Source organism: Benincasa hispida, chromosome 7 (assembly GCF_009727055.1).
Source record: "Benincasa hispida cultivar B227 chromosome 7, ASM972705v1, whole genome shotgun sequence".
NCBI lineage: Eukaryota > Viridiplantae > Streptophyta > Magnoliopsida > Cucurbitales > Cucurbitaceae > Benincasa > Benincasa hispida.
Window position 1 is genome coordinate 15,132,510 of NC_052355.1, and position 10,547 is coordinate 15,143,056.

The following is a 10,547-nucleotide window of genomic DNA, read 5'->3' on the forward strand; positions in this document are numbered from 1 at the left end:
TATGATGTTTTTGGAAGCCCTCGTCCAAATGAGTATTTTACAAAGAGCCAACAAGGAATTCCATTAATAATTGGCCATTTTAATTCTTTGGAACAACTCAATGAATTTATTAGATCTTTTTAGGAGGACCCAATGACTATCGATAAAACTTATCCTATTTTTACAGTACGATGATTGGTTGTTCACAGACTAGCTTTATCGACCGTTTCTTTTTTAGAGTCAATATCAGCAGTGGATGAATTGCATAACTCAACTTGCATAGGTACATAAATATTGAATTATTGTATTTAGATATATAACTAAAATAGGCATATAATTACAACTTACATTATAATTTATTATTCTTTACCATGTTATATTTCGTTTACTCTAGATTCATTAGTACATATTCGTTAAAATGAGCACAACTCAACTGACATATAGAATATATCAACAATCAAGAGGTTTGTATTTTGAATGATACCAATTCATATAATATTAAAATAATTTTAAATATTAATGAAAAAAAACTTTAACTTTTTTTTAAATACATAGCATGATCTAAAAAAGGGTTACATTCCACTTATAAAAAATTAAGAGATACATTTTGATTATGTGAGAAAGATACTAGATTATATATAAAATAAATATTAATTTTGAAATATAAACTTGAAAAATAAAAATTTATTAGAAAGTGACATTTGATTCTACAAGAATCTAATAGCTAGTAGATTTTAAAAACGATGAGAAAGGAACATGTGTTCTAGTGAATTTAATCTTCTCCCCTATTTACTTTTAATCCTCCAAAAATCAACTTCAAAAGCACCTTAAAACTTATCGTCCCTATCAAAATCTCTATCAAATTGAGATTAATTCTAATATTTTTGTCAACGTTTTTTTAAGATTAATTCGAATATTTTTATCAATGTTACAACAACTATGGAGTGGAGTATTAAACCTCCGACTTCTAAAGAGGAAGGTAATGCAATTCATCTACGTTGATATATATTTTTATTAATGACATTTAAGTGAAGTTAATTGACAATATATTTACTAGCAAGATTGATGAACTATACTTTATTGGCAAGCTCAACTGCATTATTCATGCCTCTTAAATTTTGCTCTTAAATGGTCTTTATGTCAAAATAAAATTCATATTAATTGTTTTAACAATTGGATGTTAGTTTTCTTATTATTATTGTGGTTCTTATTGGTGGGTATTTTCTGCCCCCAAATCCAACCAACCCCCCACTGTAAACTACCACGAAAACTCTCCAACAACCACAACAATTAGCTAACCTTTTAAACACATTTCCCCCATTTACCCTTCTTTCTTTTTCATTTTCATATTGGTCCCTCTTTCGAGCCTTATCCTACTATTAATTGTTGAGAATCTCACATTGGAATAATCAAGGGATCTCATACTTCTAGATGAACTACTCCACTCATTATCAATTGGTTTCGAGATGCAACCTCATATTATCAAATATGGTATCAGATCCCATAAAGCCCAAACGGATATTGTCGGTCTAATAAGAAGAGATAGAGATTGTGATTTGATCAAGAATGGTGAAAAAAAAAAAAAAACAGGGGACCAACCGCATAAATGGTCCAATTAAAATGTGCATTTTAAAATATGGCCATCAAATTTTTGTTTGTATAAATGGCCAAATAATATTTTCAAAATTTTAAATATGATTTATCAAATGACAAAAATATCTTTAACAGAAATTAAAAACAAAATATATAGAATCATAAGAGAAATAAAATTATGTAATCAAAACAAACTAATCAACTAAATTAAGAAACCGACCATGTATTTTAATGAACCAGCATTTGAAAAAGAAAATCCTAAAAACATCTCCTAAAACAAAGCAAAAAATAGTTATTAAAAAACATATTGAAAATCTAAAATTTTTGTGTCAATAGAAGTATATATATCTTATTTTGTATGAAAAAAATTACGTATTTGGAAAATTAGGACCTAATTTACAAAGTATTCACTAGGGAATAAAAAAGAAAAAAAAAATAAGAACAAACCCTAATAATCTATTTTCCATAATTATAAAGAGGTTTTTGTGTTTTGGTCCTCTCTTCTTAGTGTTTTATATTCCCAAGTTCTTTACTTTATATACATGAAGATCACCCAACATTTAAAATATTAGAGTAAATACTTCTAAAAATCTTGGACAACTGATATGATAGCTAGAAATTTCCTCCTATCTTTGCCACATAAATACCTGATACTAAAATTACTAGCTAACCATTTAAATATTTGTTAGACCGAGTCCTGTAAATATCTTGTAACAATTAAATATAAAACAACTCAACTCAATATGTACTCTGTATTCAATCAGACTATGCCCCACAAATACCTTAAACTAAATAACAACTAAATTTTCCATACAAATATATTATTTTGAAACCAGGTAATTAACCTTTTGTCAAACTTAGCAACATGTTATACTAAAAACAACTGTAACTATCAAATACTTTGTAATAGCTAAACTAATAACTAATCATTGTAGTCATATAAATACCATGTACTAAAAAACAAAATAACCAAATTCTTTGTCATTCTGAGCTACATAAATATCAATTTTTATAATGCATCTTATGCAAATACGATGTACTAAAAAAAAAAGCTAAAACCTTCCTTGTACTCAAAAAGGACAAAGCAAATAGAAATTTTAAAAATAAAATTCAAAGTTGTATTTTACAAAGAATGTCCAAAGGAAGATTTTGACAAATGCATAATGGAGTTTGACAACTTACCTGTATTTGCACTACAAGAAAAACCACTTTTCTTGACATTTGCAATTTTAAATACTTGACATTTTCATGAAAAACATGTCAAGAAATAGGTGATTTTAAAGGAAAAATGTCAAGAATAGATTTTAAAAAGCGGGGTTGTGCATTTTTTTTGGAAAATACAGTACTTGATGTTTTAAAAATATAAAGTTCAATTAATGGATTCTTGACGTTTTAAAAACATCAAGAATGGTAGAATATATAGGGCAGGCATTGCAACACTAAAAAATAGCGTTGCAACGCCACGTATTTTGACGGAAAAATGAAAAACGCATGCGACTCACGCACGCAGCGTTGAAACGCCTCTATGGGTTTTGACGGAAAAATTGCGTGCCTCTTGAACAGCATTGCAATGCTCTTTTAGTAGCATCGCGACGCTATCAGACAGATTTAAAAGAAATTCCAACAGTCGATTTTCAATCTATCCTTTGCAACGGTTTTAGTCGATTTTTTGTGCAATACACTCGAAATCTTCTTGGTTTTTCACTTCCCTTTGATGCTTCTTTGTTTTCCATCAATCTTGAAAAGATTTTTCATTGAGGTAAGTAGATTTGAGATATGCACTTTCAAATTTAGGGTTTAATCTTGATTTTCTTGTTTAGATTGGGTTTAAATCTTTATTTTCTTGGTTTGATTAGGCTTAATCTTGTTCTTGTTTAGATTAGGCTTAGTTCTTGATTTTTCTGGTTTGAAGCCTGAAGTTTCAAAGTTAGGGCTTGATTTTCTTGGTTTGAGGCATGAACTTTCAAAGTTAAGGCTTGATTTTTTTGTTTGAGACTTAACTTTCAAAGTCAGGATTTAATCTCTCATGTATATTCTTGAATCTTATAATAAACTCTTGTTTCATATTGTTCTTGAATGAGATTGAATTTTAGAGAACTTGCCAAAGTTGGGATTGTCACTTTGCCAAAGTTAGGGTTTTAATTTTAGAGAATTTGCAAGAACTTACCATTTTTCTTTAATTAAATGCTTGCCAAAGTTAGATATGTCAATGTGTCTAATTTGTTACAGTGAACTAAGTAATGTTTTGCCAAACTTGGGTTCAATTTTTAGTTATTGGAATTAATATATGTTTAGCACATTAGAGCATGTGCACACCTTGGGTTCAGTTTTTTGAGGTTCAATTACACTTTGGGTTCAATTTTTTAGACATGTTTGTCTTTGTTCTCTGATTTGCCTTGAGGTTCTCTGATTTGTCTTACTTTCTTGAGGTTGGAATGTTGTAGAGCTAGAAATGACAAGTTGTATGTATTGGGAACTTTTATTTTCCACAACTTGTTTTTTGAAGTTGATCATTGTTTATCATCTTTTCTTAGATTTACAATCATGGATAAATCATTGATGCACAAGAGTAGGTTGTCCAACTATTATAAATTGGGTGTGGAAAACTTCATAAAAGGATTTTCTAATACAAATAGCTCCTATATTTGTTGTCCTTGTTTGAAAGGTGGGAATTGTGAAAAGCATAGTAGCAAGGATATTAGAGATTATTTTATTGTCAATGGGATTGATGAAGGTTATAAATTTTGGTTTTCGCATGGGGAAAAACTTCCTAACTCATCATTTTGTGGATAATCTTCTAGTTTGACACTCATATGTATAAAGGGACTGATGTTGGAAGTTTAAAAGAAATGGTTGAAGTTGCTCACGAGGAATATTCAAGAGATTCGAATGGATTTGAGAAGTTGCTTAATGATGCTGAAAAACCAATATTAAGGGTGCAAAAAATACACTAAGTTGTCTACATGAGTCAAATTGTATAATTTAAAAGTTAGATATGGATGGAGTGATACTAGTTTTTTAGAACTACTCAAAACCTTAAAGGAAATTTTGCAATGTATGAAACAAAGAAAACATTAGGTACACTAGGAATGAAATATGAGAAGATTTATGCGCACCCCAATGATTGTTGTTTGTATTGAAAAGATTATGCAGATGCAATTGATGTCCTAAATGTAGTGAATCAAGATGGAAAAATGGAAATGATACAAAATATGAGAAAAAACAAATATTGGAGTGATATGGTACTTTCCACCAATTCCACGATTCAAAAGACATTTTAGGAGTATTGATTGTGCTCAAAACATGACTTGGCATGTTGATGAAAGAATTATAGATGATAAGTTATGACATCCAGCATACTCTTCAGCTTGGAAGTTAGTAGACTCTAAATTGTTCGGTTCTGAACCTGGGAATCTTCGTTTAGCATTGTCACCAGATGGAGTAAATTTCCATGATAAAATGAGTTCTAAATATAGTTGTTGGCCTGTAGTGATGGTTATTTATAATCTTCCATCATGGTTGTGTATGAAAAGAAAGTATGTTATCAATGTTGATTTCGGATCCAAAACAACCCGGAGACGATATGGGCACATACTTAGCACCACTAATTGAAGATTTAAAATTTTTATGGAAAAATGGTGTTGGATTCTGATTTTCTTGTCTTCCCTTCATCCGTCCATCACGACTTCTCCCATTCCTCAACTCTTCTTAGATGATGTGGAGTACGATCTTCTAGATAATGAATATCCTTCACCTTCAAGTGAAGGATAATCCCTATAAGTTTTAACTATTGGCAAAAATGATTAAAAATCTCTTTATATTTTTATGAAGAATTCGGAGTATTTAACTGTGATTGACTTCTAAACTTGAAGTGGTCTTAAATGGAAGATCAGAGGGAGGTGATTCGACCATGGAGGAGAGATGACAAGGGATTTTTTCGTTTGTTGAAGATTGAGGAAGATGAGTATTGATCGCCAATTAAATAAATATTAATGGTAAAAATAATGAGATATTGATCGCCACTTAAATAAATATTATTGGTGAAATTTTTGAAATTGAATTTCAAGAAAAACAAATTAGATGAGATTTGAAAAGATGGCATGAAATAAATATATAGACAAAAAATCTAGTAATGAGGAAATACAAGATATCCAATATGTTTAATTATCTCTAATGATTAAAAACTAAATCTCAACAAAATCTTCCCTAAAAAAGTCTAGATTTGGGAGGACAAAATTGGAAAAGTAAATAAGGAGATGAGCTCACATCATGTTTTTTTTTTTTTTTTTTTCATAAATCATACAATTAAAAAATGGCTATTTTTCTAATTGAGTGTCCTGTTTTGGCCATCCTACACAATTTCTAAAAAAAGAACATCATCTTAATGGGGTAGATTAAAAATTCCACATCGGAAAAACTATGGAGACTCACACTCTTTGTAAGATAGATGAGTTATTCCTCTTATCGCCAATTGGTTTATAATTGACACCATCTTCAGAGGGATGCTGAGAATAAGTTATTTTTTTTTATTATAAATGAAAATATTTTAGACATTTTACTCTAAGAGCGGTTTGAAAATGTCTATTTTACCACTTGAATTTTTTTAAAAAAAACTTACAATCGATCATTTCAGTCCTTACTATTGTTTTGTTGTATGGTGAAAGAGGTCGATGATGCGACTTTTGAATTAATGTGTAGTTATTGCTGCATGATAGGTTTTGAAAATTTGTGAATTAAAATAGATTTTTAGAAAGCATGGAGATCCAAATAAAATAAATATAAAAGTTTAGGTCTCAAAATGTACTTTCTATATACTTTAAATAATGTCATAACAATAATTGAAACTTGATGGTTAAAATATTTATTAAAATTAATGTATATGAATGGGCAGATAATTACGGAACTTTTTTTTATATTAAACAAATGGTTTTGATTGAAGTTAAATATATTACTAAATCAATTGAGCTTTGGTCAAGTTCACAAGACTGATTCTCTATCTATATAGTTTGTTGTTAATAATACTTTTTTTTTTTTTTTTAAATGATAAACTACCTTTTTGGTCTCTAGATTTTTGGTATAATTTCCATTTGATCCCTAGATTTTAAAATATTATACTTTTAAGTCCTCACATTTTGAATTCAATTTCAATTTGGTCTTTAAGTTTTAAAATGCTACAATTTTACTCTTAAGATTTTGAGTTTTGTTTTGATTTGGTTTCTAGGTTTTCCAAAATTTACACTTTTTACCTCCGATTTTTCATTAATATCCACTTTATGTCAGATGTATTTAAATAATAATATGTTTAATTAAAGTATAGACTATGTATGTGGATAAATAACTTACGGGTTATTTTATTAGATTAGGACATATTATGTGATCTAATTAATTAAAACCTTAGATTGCTAATTGAGTATGAACTTAACGGGTAGAAACTCATTCTTAGTTAATTAGGGTTTAATGGGAGCCCTAATTGAACTAGTATATAAAGAGACCTTAGGCTATGGTCTCCAATATATCAAAACAATAAGATCAATCTTTCTTGAATCCTATCTAGAGAAATATCCCACTTAGGGCATTCAGAGTTTTGGTTGAGGAAAATAATAACCATTTAGAGTCATTATCAATTCCAAGTGAATTTGGAGTCACTATGAATTCGTCAATGTAATCTGGTACGTATATATTCTTGACAATTTGGAATGAATTATCCTAGGGTTTATCTGTTCAATATAGATATAAAGTAATTATGCTAACAAGTGGTATCAGAGCATGAGTTTCATGTTGGATTGTTAGTTTTATTCATTTTCCATTGGTATTGTTAATTAAATTTTAGTTTCGGTGGAGAGTTTAAAGAATTTAAAAAAAGAAAATGGTCGGCTTACTATAACAACGTTGTAAATCTCACCCACTGTAGGTTGGAAATCTCTGCAATCATTTTTTTCTTCGGCAATATGTATTCTTACAACCCGTGTTCTTGTTAGTGGTATTTGACATACCATCACCGATTATGAATGATGTGTTAGTGGTAGAGTAAAGTGATTTTTTTTTTNAGTGGTATTTGACATACCATCACCGATTATGAATGATGTGTTAGTGGTAGAGTAAAGTGATTTTTTTTTTTGTTGATTATTTTGATTGAATGTGGTTTTCTAAACTTTTTTTTTTAAAAAAAAAAACCTTGGTTCTATTATCCTCAAAATTGAGGATGTTCAGTTCAACATTCTTGACAAAAGTCCACCAATGTGATGAAATCCACTAGAAAATGTTAAAGACCGATTGAAGGAGTTGAGTCTCTTACCGCTGCATATTTTGCCTATCAAGACTTCAGTCAATGACCGACTGGAGTTTCCATCGGACGAAGGTATAGGTCAATTATCGATTAAAGTCTTGCCGGCGGTTCTTGGTTTTAGTTATCAGTTTTTTTCTTTAATTCTTAACAGATGACTTTAAAAATTCGGTTTCAAATTTGATTAATAATGGAAAAGCTAATGTTGTCACTATTTTTTTTTAATTGATAAATTATGTTAATACTTAATTGACTAATATGAGTTTCTAAAACTCAATTGTGATTGATAATTTTGGACACCGATGGTTTTTTTTTAAAAAAAAAAACTGATTGAATTTAGTGAATTTATTTTGTTAATAGTCTGATAATATTGAATTTGTCAACTATTTCGATTAATTGCTGATTGAATTGCTTGCTCGTGTTTCTATGTTTTCTTGATTAATAATTTGGTGAGATTCTTGAAAAAGGTTCTTAGTTCTTGATTGATAAGTTTGTGAATTAAAATCTACAATTTGATTGTTTTGGTGATATTCACATGTTTTTGTTACTTTAGTTGTATTATGTGTATACAATTATTAAATAAATTTTGGTAAAGACTATTCGGTGTTCTTTCTCCTTTATTTTTGTACAATAATATTATTATATTATAGTGTCTTATATTTTAGATTGAATTGGTAAAAAATAATATGTTACCAAAGTACCCTCTATTATCTAAATCAGTTTAAATATAACATATAAGATGTACATATTCATGAATTTATCCGGATAATTATCGGCCAAAAGAAAGATAAGTATTTGGCCAAATTGGTTTAAGTATGACATATAAGATGTGCAAATTCATGAATTTATGTAAATTATTATGGGCCAAAAGAAAGATAATTATTTGGCCAAATTGTGGGAATACATGTGACAATGAGTATGTGGCAATTATAAGGATTGCTCATGTGAAAAATAGTCAGTCCAAAGAAATGCTATTTTTTACAGCATTTATTGTCAGTACTTTGGTTACTAAATTTAGAATACCATTTTTAGTTGGTATTTTTGCTCAAAGATTAGACATCAATGTTTTGCTAGGTATCTTGTTAAAGGGGCCCACCACATATGTGATTTTTTTTTATATATTTTAATTGTAAGCACATGTTTTGTTGTTTATTGTTTCAGTTGGTCTTACTCAAATATCTTCAATCCCTAAGTTGAATGGATCGAACTTCAAGATTTGGAAAGAAAGCCTAGAAATACTTCTCGAGTGTATGGATTTGGACCTTGTCTTAAGGACCAATAAACTTACTTTTACTGAGGAACAACTGAATACGACTTATAGAGAGAAGTGGGAATAGTCAAATCACATGTGTCTAATGATTATTAGACACTCCATTCCAGAGCCTTTTTCGAGCCTCTATCACATAAAGTGAAAATGCCAATAAGTTCCTAGCTCAAATTGAGAAATATTTTGCTAAAAATGAACAAGGGGAAGCAAGTAGTGTTTTTACTTCTTTATCTTCTATGAGGTATAAGGGCAATGGGAACATAAGGGAGTATATTATAGAAATGTCCAATCTTGTAGGTAAATTAAAGACATTTGATATCGAAATAAATTTAGGTGCCAATAGATGTTCATACGTCTTAGAACTAATACATACAGACTTTTATGGTCCATTCTCTATAGTTTCTTAGAATGGACAACAATATTTTATTACGTTCATAAACGACTATCCAAAATATGGGTAACAATTGTTGGGCGTTTTCAAATCTTTCAAAGTTGACATTGAACTTCAATTTGGAAAGAAAATTAAGGCTGTCAAATCTGTTTGTGGTGGTAAATACTACAATAAATATGATGGATCAGGTGAACAACGTCCAAGGCCCTTTGCCAAATACTTAGAGAAATGTGGAATCGTCCCACAATACACTATGCGGGTCAAACCCAGCATGAATGGTGTGGTAGAAAGACAAAATAGAACACTTAAGAATATGGTAAGAAGTATGATTGGCCATTCTTCGTTATTAGAATCTCTCTAGGATGAGGAACTAAAGACTGCAGCAGATATCCTCAATAAAGTACCTAATAAAGCAATAGTTAAAACCCCTTACGGATGGTGGACATGAAAGAAGCTTAGTATTAAGCATCTTGACATATGAGGTTTTCCAACTGCGGTTCGGCCTTACGGCAGAAAATTGGACTCAAGAATTATTAGATGCTATTTTGTTGGGTATTCTGAGCACTCTCGGGGGTTTAAGTTTTATGATCCCACTTTTAGACCTTTGTTTGAGACAGAAAATGCTAGATTCCTTAAGGATGTTGAGTTTGGGGGGAAGGTAACATAAGGAAAGTTGTCTTTGGAGAGGAATTAGTTTCTTTTCCTAACGTTGTTATAGATGATATTCTGGCTCCAATTCCTGACATCACTATTGAACCAATTATAGATCAAGACAACATTGAAGTCCCCATTGTTGAACCTGAGATTCAAACTCAACAACCTCAAGAAGTGCCACTAAGGAAATATACTAGAGAGAGAAGTGGAATTCCAAATGATTATATTGTGTTTCTTCAAGAAAATCAAGATGATATGGCATAATAGAAGATGATCCAATCAACTTCCAACAAGCTCTACAAAGTTCTAACTCTCAAAAGTGGATAAATGCTATGGAAGAGGAAATAAAATCCATGCGGACAATGACGTTTGGAAACTTG